The following is an 11,573-nucleotide window of genomic DNA, read 5'->3' as shown; positions in this document are numbered from 1 at the left end:
TACAACTGTTTAGCACATGTATTGATGGATTCAGGTTCCACACATTCATTTGTATCTTCTAACATGGTAGAAAAGTTAGAACTTTCTACAATAGACACCAATAGGACACTTTCGTTGATGACTCCCCTGGGAAACAAAACAATGCCACATCGAGTGTGTAACTCGTGCATTCTCAAGATAGAAGATAGTTCATTTGAACTGAACTTGATAGTCTTAGAACTTCATGATTTCGACATCATCTTAGGCATAGACTGGTTAGCTGCATACCATGCGGTTATAGATTGTTATGCGAAGACAGTTAAGTTTGGTGTGCCGGGACAGCCAGAGTTTAAATTCAAGTTTAAGGGAATTCGGAATCGTGTAATCCGAGTGATAGAACCATCTAGGAATGGGACTGATTGAGATAGTTTGTATAGCATGAATACTACCGTTAGTGAGATGAATGAAGAGTCACTAAAGGTGGAAGCAATCCGAATAGTATGTGACTATCCCGATGTCTTTCCTGCAGAGTTACCTGGGTTACCCCCAATCAGGAAGATTGATTTCTCAATCGAACTGATTCCAGGAACTAGACCCATATCGATTTCACCTTATCGAATGGTCCCAGTAGAAATGAAGGAGCTAAAAAGTCAATTGGAAGAGTTGACAGGTTTGGGTTTCATTCGTCCGAGCAGCTCGCCTTGGGGTGCTCCAGTTTTATTCATAAAGAAGAAGGATGGGTCAATGAGATTATGCATTGACTGTCGAAAACTGAACCAAGTGACGATAAAGAACAAGTATCCGCTCCCCAGGATTGATGATCTGTTTGATCAACTAAGAGGTGCCAAGTACTTTTCAAAAATTGATCTAAGATCGGGATACCACCAGTTGAGGATCAAAGAGGAGGATGTTTCGAAAACAACATTCCGAACTCGATTAGGGCACTTTGAGTACCTAGTAATGCCGTTCGGTTTGACTAATGCACCTGCGGTGTTTATGGATCTCATGCAGCGAGTGTTTTGGGATTTCTTGAATGTCTTCATTATTGTCTTCATTGACGATATCTTGATCTATTCAAAGACGGAATTTGAGCATGAGGATCATTTGAATGTCACACTTCACAGATTGCGCCAAGAGAAGTTGTATGCTAAATTCTCCAAGTGCGAATTCTGGTTAGATGAAGTGAAGTTCTTGGGTCATGTGATTTCCAATAATGGGATATCGGTCGACCCGTCAAAGATTGAAGCGGTTATGAACTGGCAGAGGCCTACTACAGTTACTGAGATCAGGAGTTTTCTTGGACTTACGGGATACTACCGTAGGTTTGTAGAAGGCTTCTCGAAGATAGCTTCGTCATTAACGAAGTTAACTCAGAAAGGGGTCAAGTTTGAATGGACCGATAGTTGCGAAACAACATTCCAGGAGTTGAAGACTCGACTAACCACGGCACCCGTTTTGATAGTCCCTAAGCCAGGAGAGAAATATATCATTTATGCTGATGCTTCTCATACGGGACTTGGGTGTGTATTAATGCAGGTTGGTCAGGTAATTGCTTATGCATCGAGACAGTTGAAGATCCACGAGAAGAACTATCCGACCCATGATTTAGAGTTGGCGGCTATAGTGCACGCACTCAAGGTTTGGAGACACTATTTGTATGGGGAGACCTTCGAAGTGTATTCAGATCACAAAAGCCTCAAGTATTTATTCTCGCAGAAGGATTTGAATATGAGGCAGAGGAGATGGATGGAATACCTGAAAGACTACGACTTTACATTGCATTACCATCCTGGTAAGGCCAATGTAGTAGCAGACGCTTTAAGTCGTAAGAAAGATGGGGTGTTTGCTCACATAAAGATTGAGGAATGGAAAATGCTAGAAACTGCAACCGATTATGCATTCAACATTCCCTCAGAAACAGATGAGTAGAAATCCTATGTAGCTCACATGAGAGTACAACCCCAGATTGTTGAAAGGGTAATTGAAGCGCAGAAGATTGATACAGAATTGGAAGGGTACCAAGAGAAAGCAAAGGACTTTGGTGAGCAGAGTTGGAGAATTCATGATGATGGTAGTATACGGTTCAAGAGTAGACTTTGGGTTCCTCACGACGCCTTGTTGAGGAAGGACATAATGGATGAAGCCCATAAGTCGCATTTTTCTATTCATCCAAGGAGTACCAAGATGTATCAAGACATGAAAAGAAATTTTTGGTGGCCAGGAATGAAAAACACATTGCCCAGTATGTGAGTCGTTGTATGATATGTCAGCAAGTAAAGGCTGAGCATAGGAGACCTGCAGGGTTATTGCAACCACTTCCTATTCCGGAATGGAAATGGGAGCACGTAACTATGGATTTTGTTAGTGGGTTGCCGAAGGCCAGTGATGGGATTGATGCTGTATGGGTGGTTGTAGATAGACTTACTAAGTCTGCTCATTTTCTAACTATCAAGATGACTTACACTGTGGATAAGCTGAGCAGGATTTATGTCTCAGAGATTGTGAAGTTACATGGAGTCCCAGTTTCTATTGTATCTGATAGGGATCCACGTTTTACATCTCAATTCTGGTAGAGTTTTCAAGTTGCATTTGGTATGAAGTTGAAGATGAGTACAGCATTCCACCCACAGACTGATGGGCAGTAAGAATGTGTTATTCAGATATTGGAAGACATGTTGAGAGCTTGTGTATTAGATTTTGGAGGTAACTGGAAGAATCACTTGGCAATAGCTGAATTTGCCTATAACAATAGTTACCAATCTAGTATAGGCATGGCACCGTTTGAAGCGTTATATGGCAGACCATGCAGATCATCAAATTGTTGGGCAGAAGTCGGAGATAGTATTCTGTTGGGACCCGACATCGTCGTGGAGACTACTGAGAAGATTAAGACAGTTCGAGAAAGGTTGCGGGTAGTACAGAGCAGGCAGAAAAGTTATGCAGATCATCGTTGACGACCGTTAGAGTTCGTAATCGGTGATTTTGTATTCTTGAAGGTTTCTCCAAGAAGAAGAATCAGTAGGTTTGGGATTAAAGGTAAACTAAAGCCGAGGTATGTAGGACCGTTTGAGATCATAGACAGAGTTGGCACGGTTGCATACAAGTTGGCTTTACCTACTCAGTTAGAAAGGGTTCATAATGTATTTCATATATCGATGTTGAGAAAGTATGAACCGGACCCATCCCACGTTATTGACTAGCAGTCCTTGAATTTAGAAGAAGACATATCGTATGAAGAGGGGCCAATACAGATTCTTTACAGTAAAGAGAAAATGTTGAGGTCACGAGTTATTCTGTTAGTTAAGGTGTTTTGGAGACATCACAATGTCGAGGAAGCGACTTGGGAGAAAGAAACGGAGATGCGTTCTCAATTTCCAGAATTATTCTTCGATTGAGGTATGTTTAATTTTGAGGATGAAATTCTTATTAAGGGGAGGAGGATGTAATGACTTGAAATCTTAAAATGTATCTCAAGGAAAGAATTTTATATCCGTGCATTGATTTAAAAGTATAGATTCTTAATTTTTAATATTTGAGGAAAATAAACTTCACCAATAGAATTAGAAGGATCGAGAAACATACTTTATCCTGTAAGCACGCCGAAATCTGAAGTCAATTGAAAAAGTTATCAAATCCTCGAGTTTCGCATTAGATATTTTTTCAATAGGTAAACGACACCTTAGAGACGTAATTTGAGGAAATCGATCATATCATTAGATTCGTGTCAAAAAATCATCCGAAATAGACTATAAGTTTGTCCAATTCGACATTCGAGAAAAACAATTCCCAAAATGACAAGTATGTCCCAACTTAAGTGATATAAATATCTAAATTCTATTAGAAAAATCAGATTTTTCTTATTCTTCTATCCAAACAAATCTCAACCCTTTTCCTTCAATATTTGAAACTCAGATCTATACTAAACAGAACGATCCAGCTTAGGCGCAAGAAGGAAAGTTGTTCCTCTCGCCAAAGGTTACACGTGGACGCAAAGAAATCCGATTTTCGCCGGAAGAAAATTTTAGAGATTGACCGGAGGCGATTTTAAACTCCATTCAATCGTTGAAAATAGCTTGAGGTAGGTTGCCTTCCCTTCTACCTTGTAGTTATGCGATAATTTCATAGAAAATCCATATGATTGTTGATAAATCGATTGTTTCATTAAGTTTATACATATTTGAACAATTTAAATCATATTTGCATGCTTATTTATGATTGGTTTTAGTTCATTTGATGTAACATAAGCATTTTATAGTTAGTATAATATTTGAATCGATTTTGGTTGAGTTTCAACGAAAAATAACGAAAAATCAACAATTCGGAAAAGTATCCGAATGTTGAGTTTGGTTCTAATTTGTTTTGTGTTGCTTTCATATAGTATGTATACCCATTTCCTACATTTATTTCATTAAAAACAATTAAGTATTACTTTAAGTTCTTTAATAAATAAATAAATAGTTCGTTTTCAATTTCGACTTTGAAAAAAATCATTTTTTCAACACTTAGTTAATTTTCATAGATTTCCAGCTTTTATGTCTTATAGTTTTATCTTTGTTTTCGAGTCTCTCGACTCAACCAAAATCATCGAATGGAATTGGTTGATGCTTTATGGATTTCGAATTACTTTAAAGGTAAAATTACTTTAATAGATATGTAGGAAATTAGATGATTGATTAATCGATTTAATTGATGGATGGATAGAGAGAACGTATGTTCTCGACTGATTGATGGGACAGTGCCTCCAGTTCTACGTAGTGGCCATGCCACGTAAAACGTGATAGATAGATAGAGGGATGAGATGGTTGATGGATGGAAATGACAGATAACTGTCACTGGAAGGCACTACCAGACTTTGTTTGTATTTTCGATTAAAAAGAAATGATATATTATATACAAAATAAATTATTTTGTTTACCAGTAAAGGTTTGTAGAAAACCTATAAAGAGTGACGCGTTGCTGTATGTCCGGAAGCGACGAGTCAATCTAGGATAACACTAGATGTCATATGCTCTTCGGTAGTATGGGATACCTTAGAGCATATTACAGCTTATGAAATCTGGGAATTTCTCCTACTTATTTCTTGGGGAACGTTGTTTGTAAATGCGGTCTCTGTATAGTGTAGAACTAGGCGGGGTTCACATGCATTGCCTCTTGATAGGCTTCGACGCGAGGGGTCTCCTAGGCTAGTTAGTGATCACTATTAGTCTGTAGTCGTCAAACGGTCGACCTCACCGTTAGTTGAACTCAGTATTGGGTTCTTGGTCAACGGCCAGTCTGAGCCGGATAAATGGTCATCCAACCGTGGTATGCTAGACCGGCCACAAAATCAGATTATAACGATGGGATTCCACATCGGAGGTTAAGTTTGGAATATCGTATTGCCATAGCCGAGGCGGTTATATCGACGTGTTCCTCTGCTCTCTTATCGATTACACCGCCGTGTTCTTATTATGTATCTTTTCTTATTTTGTGATGTTTGATAGATGTTTTTATTTGAAAAATGCATAGGTTACTTGAAATGATAGAAATGATAGGTTGAAATTATTTAACTATTTATTGAATATGCTTAGACATTTATCGTATGTTACATTATGAAAAACTTACATTATTTAACTGTTCAACTGATTACTCGTGCATGTATGACTCGTTGTTAGAACGACGTTCATCCTGCTGAGTAACATTCCCCTGTTACTCACCCTATCCTTCCCCTTTCAGATTATTCAACTTTTGAAAAACCGTTCTTTGAGGAGTCTTTTGAGGAGGTCCTCGAGGAGGATTAGATTGATGTCTTGCCGCCGTCATGTCTTTGAGGACTAGTAGAGGATCCTAGCGGTTTTTGGTTGTAAATAAGAAACATGTTAGTTTAGAAATTTTTGTAACCTGATGAATTATGAGATTAAAGATCTTGACTTATATCAGTGTTTGTCGATTTCTTCTGCTTACTCTAGACTCTCGTATAGATGTTAGTTAAATGTTTATTCCGCTGCGTATATTTTTCTTTCATAAGTATTATTATTTATGAATGTTCTGTCAGATTGTGTGATTGATTACCTCACACCTCGAGATTCTAACCGATGAATCATAGGGATTCGTGTTGGGATTTCGGGACGTGACATTACCCTCTTTGTACCCATGTATTTGAATACAAAAAGAAATATGAAATTATTAAGACCCGTAATGTTTTCTTTTGGGAATTCTGGTCACTTGTTAGAGATGGATATTTGATCTTACCTGCTGTATAATATGAAGGTCTTGGCTCTTCATAATTTGAAAGCTTATGTTCCAAATTTTCAAATCATATTTACCAATTTAGATGTCTAGCACCCCTTTAAAAGCAATTGTTTAAAGCTTGACCTTTATTCCATTATGATTGAAGTCAGTAGTTCAATCCAGTAAACATCTTGCATAATATCCTCATTCACTTAGTGTGTGTGTGTGTGTGCATGTGGCAAAAAAGTTATTTTGTATATACTTACTCTAATGAACTTTATTTTCTATATGCCTTTATAGATGTGTACTCTCGGAGGTAAACCACGTTATATTTTCACATTTTATTCTTTATATGTTGGTGGAAGTTATAATGCTGAAAGTTATCTGTCCTTCAATTTACTTTTAACTGTTCTATTTCTTCCGGGACTTCTAATCTAAGGGTCGATGTTGCATTTCTATGTGTAGTGAGATTAACACGTTGGCAAAAGGCAATGTGTACACCTTTTATTTTTGGTTTCCCTGACTTAGTTCTGGTTGTATGTTTATTAGGCAATGTAGTTGTTTATTGCATGTTCTTATCAATCCCTTTCTCAACTTTCATACCGAACTAAAATTATGTGCCAAATATTTGGTCTTGGTTCTACATACTCTAAAACCCTCGAACTCTAACACATCTCCCTACCATTATAATTTTGGTATTGGTAAAAGGGGGTCATCGTGAAGATCAAGTATTGTGATACCTGCATGCTATATAGACCTCCTAGCTGCTTGTACTGTTCAATCTATGATACTTGCTTTTTGAGACAAGTTTATGATTTTGTTAGTATACTTACTTATGGCAAACTTAAGATAATGGTTTAGCCATCATAGACCATTGCGGATATTTGTTTTGGATAATGGTTTACTTTTTGGATCATATATATATATAGGGAAATGTTCAGCACCCTAAGTTTTACCACACATTTTAACAAATGTTTTTTGTCCTACATGGGTTAGAAGTTTTGGAATTGGCTGATTTTTGGTGAGGATGATCTCTATGATTAGAAGATCATCCTCCCCAAAAATCAGCCCATTCCGAAATGTTTAACCCCATGTTTACACGTTGAAAAATCGTGGACCATCCATTTTTTGTAAATCATTTTTGATGGGGTTAGAAGTTTTGGAATGATCTGATTTTTGGTGAGGATGATCTCCTCACCATAGAGATCATCCTCACCAAAAATCAGCTCATTCCAAAACTTCTAACCCATGTAAAACAAAACACGTTTGCTAAAGTGTGTGGTAAAACTTAGGGTGCGGAACGGGACCCATATATATATAGGGTCCCTATCCGTGGCCAACAGTTTGGCAAACATTTTGGCAAACACTTTTTCAAAACATGGGTTAGAGGTCTTGGAATGGGCTGATTTTTGGTGAGGATGATCTCTACGGTGAGGAGATCATCCTCACCAAAAATCAGCTCATTCCAAAACTTCTAGCCCCATTTTACAAGTTGAAAAATCGTGAACCGTCCATTTTTTGTAAACCATTTTTGATGAGGTTAGAAGTTTTGGAATGGGCTGATTTTTGGTGATGATGATCTCCTCACCATAGAGATCATCCTCACCAAAAATCAGCCCATTCCAAGACCTCTAACCCATGTTTTGAAAAATGTGTTTGCCAAAATGTTTGCCAAACTGTTGGCCATTGAACGCTACTCATATATATATATATATATATATATATATGTATATATATATGGGAAATGTTCAGCAACAAACATTTTGGCAAAACATTTTTCAAAGCATGGGCTAGAAGTTTTGAAAAACTTCTAACCCCATCAAAAATGGTTTACAAAAAATGGACGGTCCACGGTTTTTCAACTTGTAAACATGGGGCTAAAAATTTCAGAATTGGCTGATTTTTGGTGAGGATGATCTTCTAATCATGGAGATCATCCTCACCAAAAATCAGCCCATTCCAAAACTTCTAACCCATGTAGGAAAAACCACGTTTGTTAAAGTGTAGGGTAAACATTTCCCATGTTTACAAGTTGAAAAACCGTGGACTGTCCATTTTTTGTAAACCATTTTTGATGGGGTTAGAAGTTTTGGAATGAGCTGATTTTTGGTGAGGATGGTCTCCTCACCATAGAGATCATCCTCACCCAAAATCAGTCCATCCCAAAACTTCTAACCCATGTAAGACAAAACATGTTTGTTAAAGTGTAGGGTAAAGCTTAGGGTGGGGAACGGGACCTATATATATATATATATATATATATATATTATATAGGGTAGCGATCAATGGCAAACTTTTTAACAAACTTTTTGGCAAAACAATTTTCAAAACATGAGTTAGAGGTTTTGGAATGGGCTGATTTTTGGTGAGGATGATCTCTACAGTGAGGAGATCATCCTCACCAAAAATCAGACCATTCCAAAACTTCTAACCCATGTTTACAAGCTGAAACATCGTGGACCGTCAATTTTTTGTAAACTGTTTTTGATGGGGTTAGAAGTTTTGGAATGGGCTGATTTTTGGTGATGATGATCTCCTCACCATAGAGATCATCCTCACCAAAAATCAGCCCATTCCAAAACCCCTAACTCATGTTTTGAAAAATGTTTTGCCAAAAAGTTGGCCCTTGAACGCCCCCTATAACCCCATCAAAAAACAGTTTACAAAAAATGGACGGTCCACGATGTTTCAGCTTGTAAACATGGGTTAGAAGTTTTGGAATGGTCTGATTTTTGGTGAGGATGATCTCCTCACTGTAGAGATCATCCTCACCAAAAATCAGCCCATTCCAAAACCTCTAACTCATGTTTTGAAAAATGTTTTGCCAAAAAGTTTGTTAAAAAGTTTGCCATTGATCGCTACCCTATATAAATATATATATATATATATATATATATATATATATATGGTTAGTTTTTTAAATCATCTGTAAATATTGAAAATTGAGATTGTGTCCATCACTAGCCTAAATAGATGGCTGCACAAGAGAAGCGTTGTTATTACAACATAGGTAAGCTTTCACTATGATTAAATCTAAATAATAATATACTTTTCAATGCTATTTTGTATTATACATATATAGAGAGTGGTTGAGTAACCTGTTTTGTAATTTGAGAGATTTGGTTTCTTATATTCTAGGCCTAGGAGAAGTGCTATATTTGTGGCTTTGGGTAGGATCTTTATTTATTTTTTAGGTATTATTTTGTATTACATATAGAGTGAGTGGATGCTTGATTTGTTTTGTAATCAGTGGAGGATTACAGAGGACTCCTCTCTATCTCTCTCCACAACTTTCCTTTCGATGTTTTTCCTTTCTCTCAATTGTTTTGCTTAGTAAGATCTCTCACTCTGTCATTGTGAAACTTCTTTAATTATTGTACTGATCAAGAAATTTCTTTGATGATCAATTAGGGGAAGGTGGTCATGTAATTTGTTATGATTGCAGACATTGAGAGAAAACTTGGGTTTGGAAGGAACTCACTTGTAAGCTTTCTATCATTGTTTTATGATTACTTGGTGATGGAGAAACTCATCCCCTTGTTTTTTTAATTCTTAGTATTTTGTGTACTAATTTTATTTTGAATTATATCACCAAGTAGTATAAATATTTTGAATGGAGTTTGAGTTTACTAGCAATTGGTGGTTATGGGTTGGGATCTAATTGACAAACAATTGTATTATGGCTCTAGATTATTGTTGGGAAGAAGTTTCTCCATGCAAACCTTTCCCTTTTCATGAGTTTTTGTAATGCATTTTAAGGTATTGATTAGATTTCAATGTTTTATTGATGGAATTGATATTCTATTACATTCTATACAGACTATCTAAAAGAACCTCTTTTCTTTTTTGGCTAAGCAAGTAAAGATGAGATAGATTAAGAAGAATAAACAAAGCTTTAATTTACATGTCTTGGTAATGGAAGATTTATTTTATCCCTTCACAGAGCCTTTCTAACCGTTACAGGTAGGTCCAAATCAAAGTAGAAAGTCCATGATCTTCGACTCTTTCTGGCATAGCTTGCCAAGGCATCAGTCACCATGTTGCCTTTTCTCCACGTATAAGTAAATCTTCAGTTGCACCTTGAAGCATATCTTCTTACGTAGACTAGGTATCTTTCTACATTCCAGGAACTCTACTTCCTTTCAACCCATTCACTATTAGACTAGAGTCTAGCTAGTTCAATAGGTTCACTTCAATTCTCCCTCTAAGTGATTCTTTTTATTGTCTTTGCTTCAATCTGATTTCAAATGGCAGATTGTTCGTTTTCTATAGGTGCATATAATAAGGTGACTTAGTATTATAGCAGCCCCTTAATTGGATTTTCCTTTATGTTGGTTAACCTTTCCATTGAACCTAGTCTTAACTGTATTCCATTGTCTAGAATCAGAATCTTACCGGTATATTTTCAATTAATTTGTTTTATTTTCAGTTTCAAAAATTGCTCAATCCAATTATTTACAGTTTCATTCTCTTTTTTGTAGTTGTTGATGTGATTCATTACCAATCAAGGGTATTTTTTATAATTTTTGTACAAGTATGTATCTTTATATGTACGTATTTATCTTGTTGAGGAGATTAATGTTTTAAAAGATAGAGAAAAGGTTTTGAGTGTTTTATGTCATAACTAGAGATCTATAAGGTTGTAATATACTTAAGAATGCTCTAAGTTGGCTATGTGTAACTACTGATGTAAATATAAATATTGGTTTGTTTTAATGAAACATTACAAGAACAATACAATTGCAAGTTTTAATTTTTGTCTAGCTATAGATACCAACCTTTTTCTGATAAAATTATTATTAAAAAACGATTATTAAGGGCAGTTTTTAAATGCCACTAATTCAATTTTCGATACTTTTATGACAATTTTTAATATTATTTACAGTAGTTACTAACCACCACTAATTTCAATTTTGCTATTTTTAAATATATTAACGGTGGCTAAATTAATCGCCTCTAATACATTATTTAGTGGCGGTTTACAAGAAATGCCGCTAATATGAGCCATTGCCAGCAGTTATGTAATTGTCACTGATAAACAAATACAGTTGACCATAAGGTTTTGTTGGCAATAGATAACTGTCGATAATGGGTTGGAGAACTGCCTTTAAAAGTCTTCTATTACTGGCAGTTATATAATCACCATTAACACTACCACTATAACTTTCCTCGACGCCATAATTGCTAGTGCAAACCAAACAGTCGTTGATACTTAATTTCAGCATTTCATTTACTTTTCACGATAGTTTTCAGCAGCCATTGAAGACCTTTTATTTTGTAGTGATGCGTCCACGATGAGAGAGTTTAGGCCATTTTTATTACAGAAAATTCTAGGCTCAACCCTCTCTTGAGGCTTTCCATTAACATAACCATATTGTGGTGTT

This window comes from Akebia trifoliata, chromosome 9 (genome assembly GCF_017979445.1).
Source record: "Akebia trifoliata isolate Shusen 1 chromosome 9, ASM1797944v1, whole genome shotgun sequence".
NCBI classification, from domain to species: Eukaryota; Viridiplantae; Streptophyta; class Magnoliopsida; order Ranunculales; family Lardizabalaceae; genus Akebia; species Akebia trifoliata.
Note: the sequence above shows the minus strand (reverse complement) of the source record.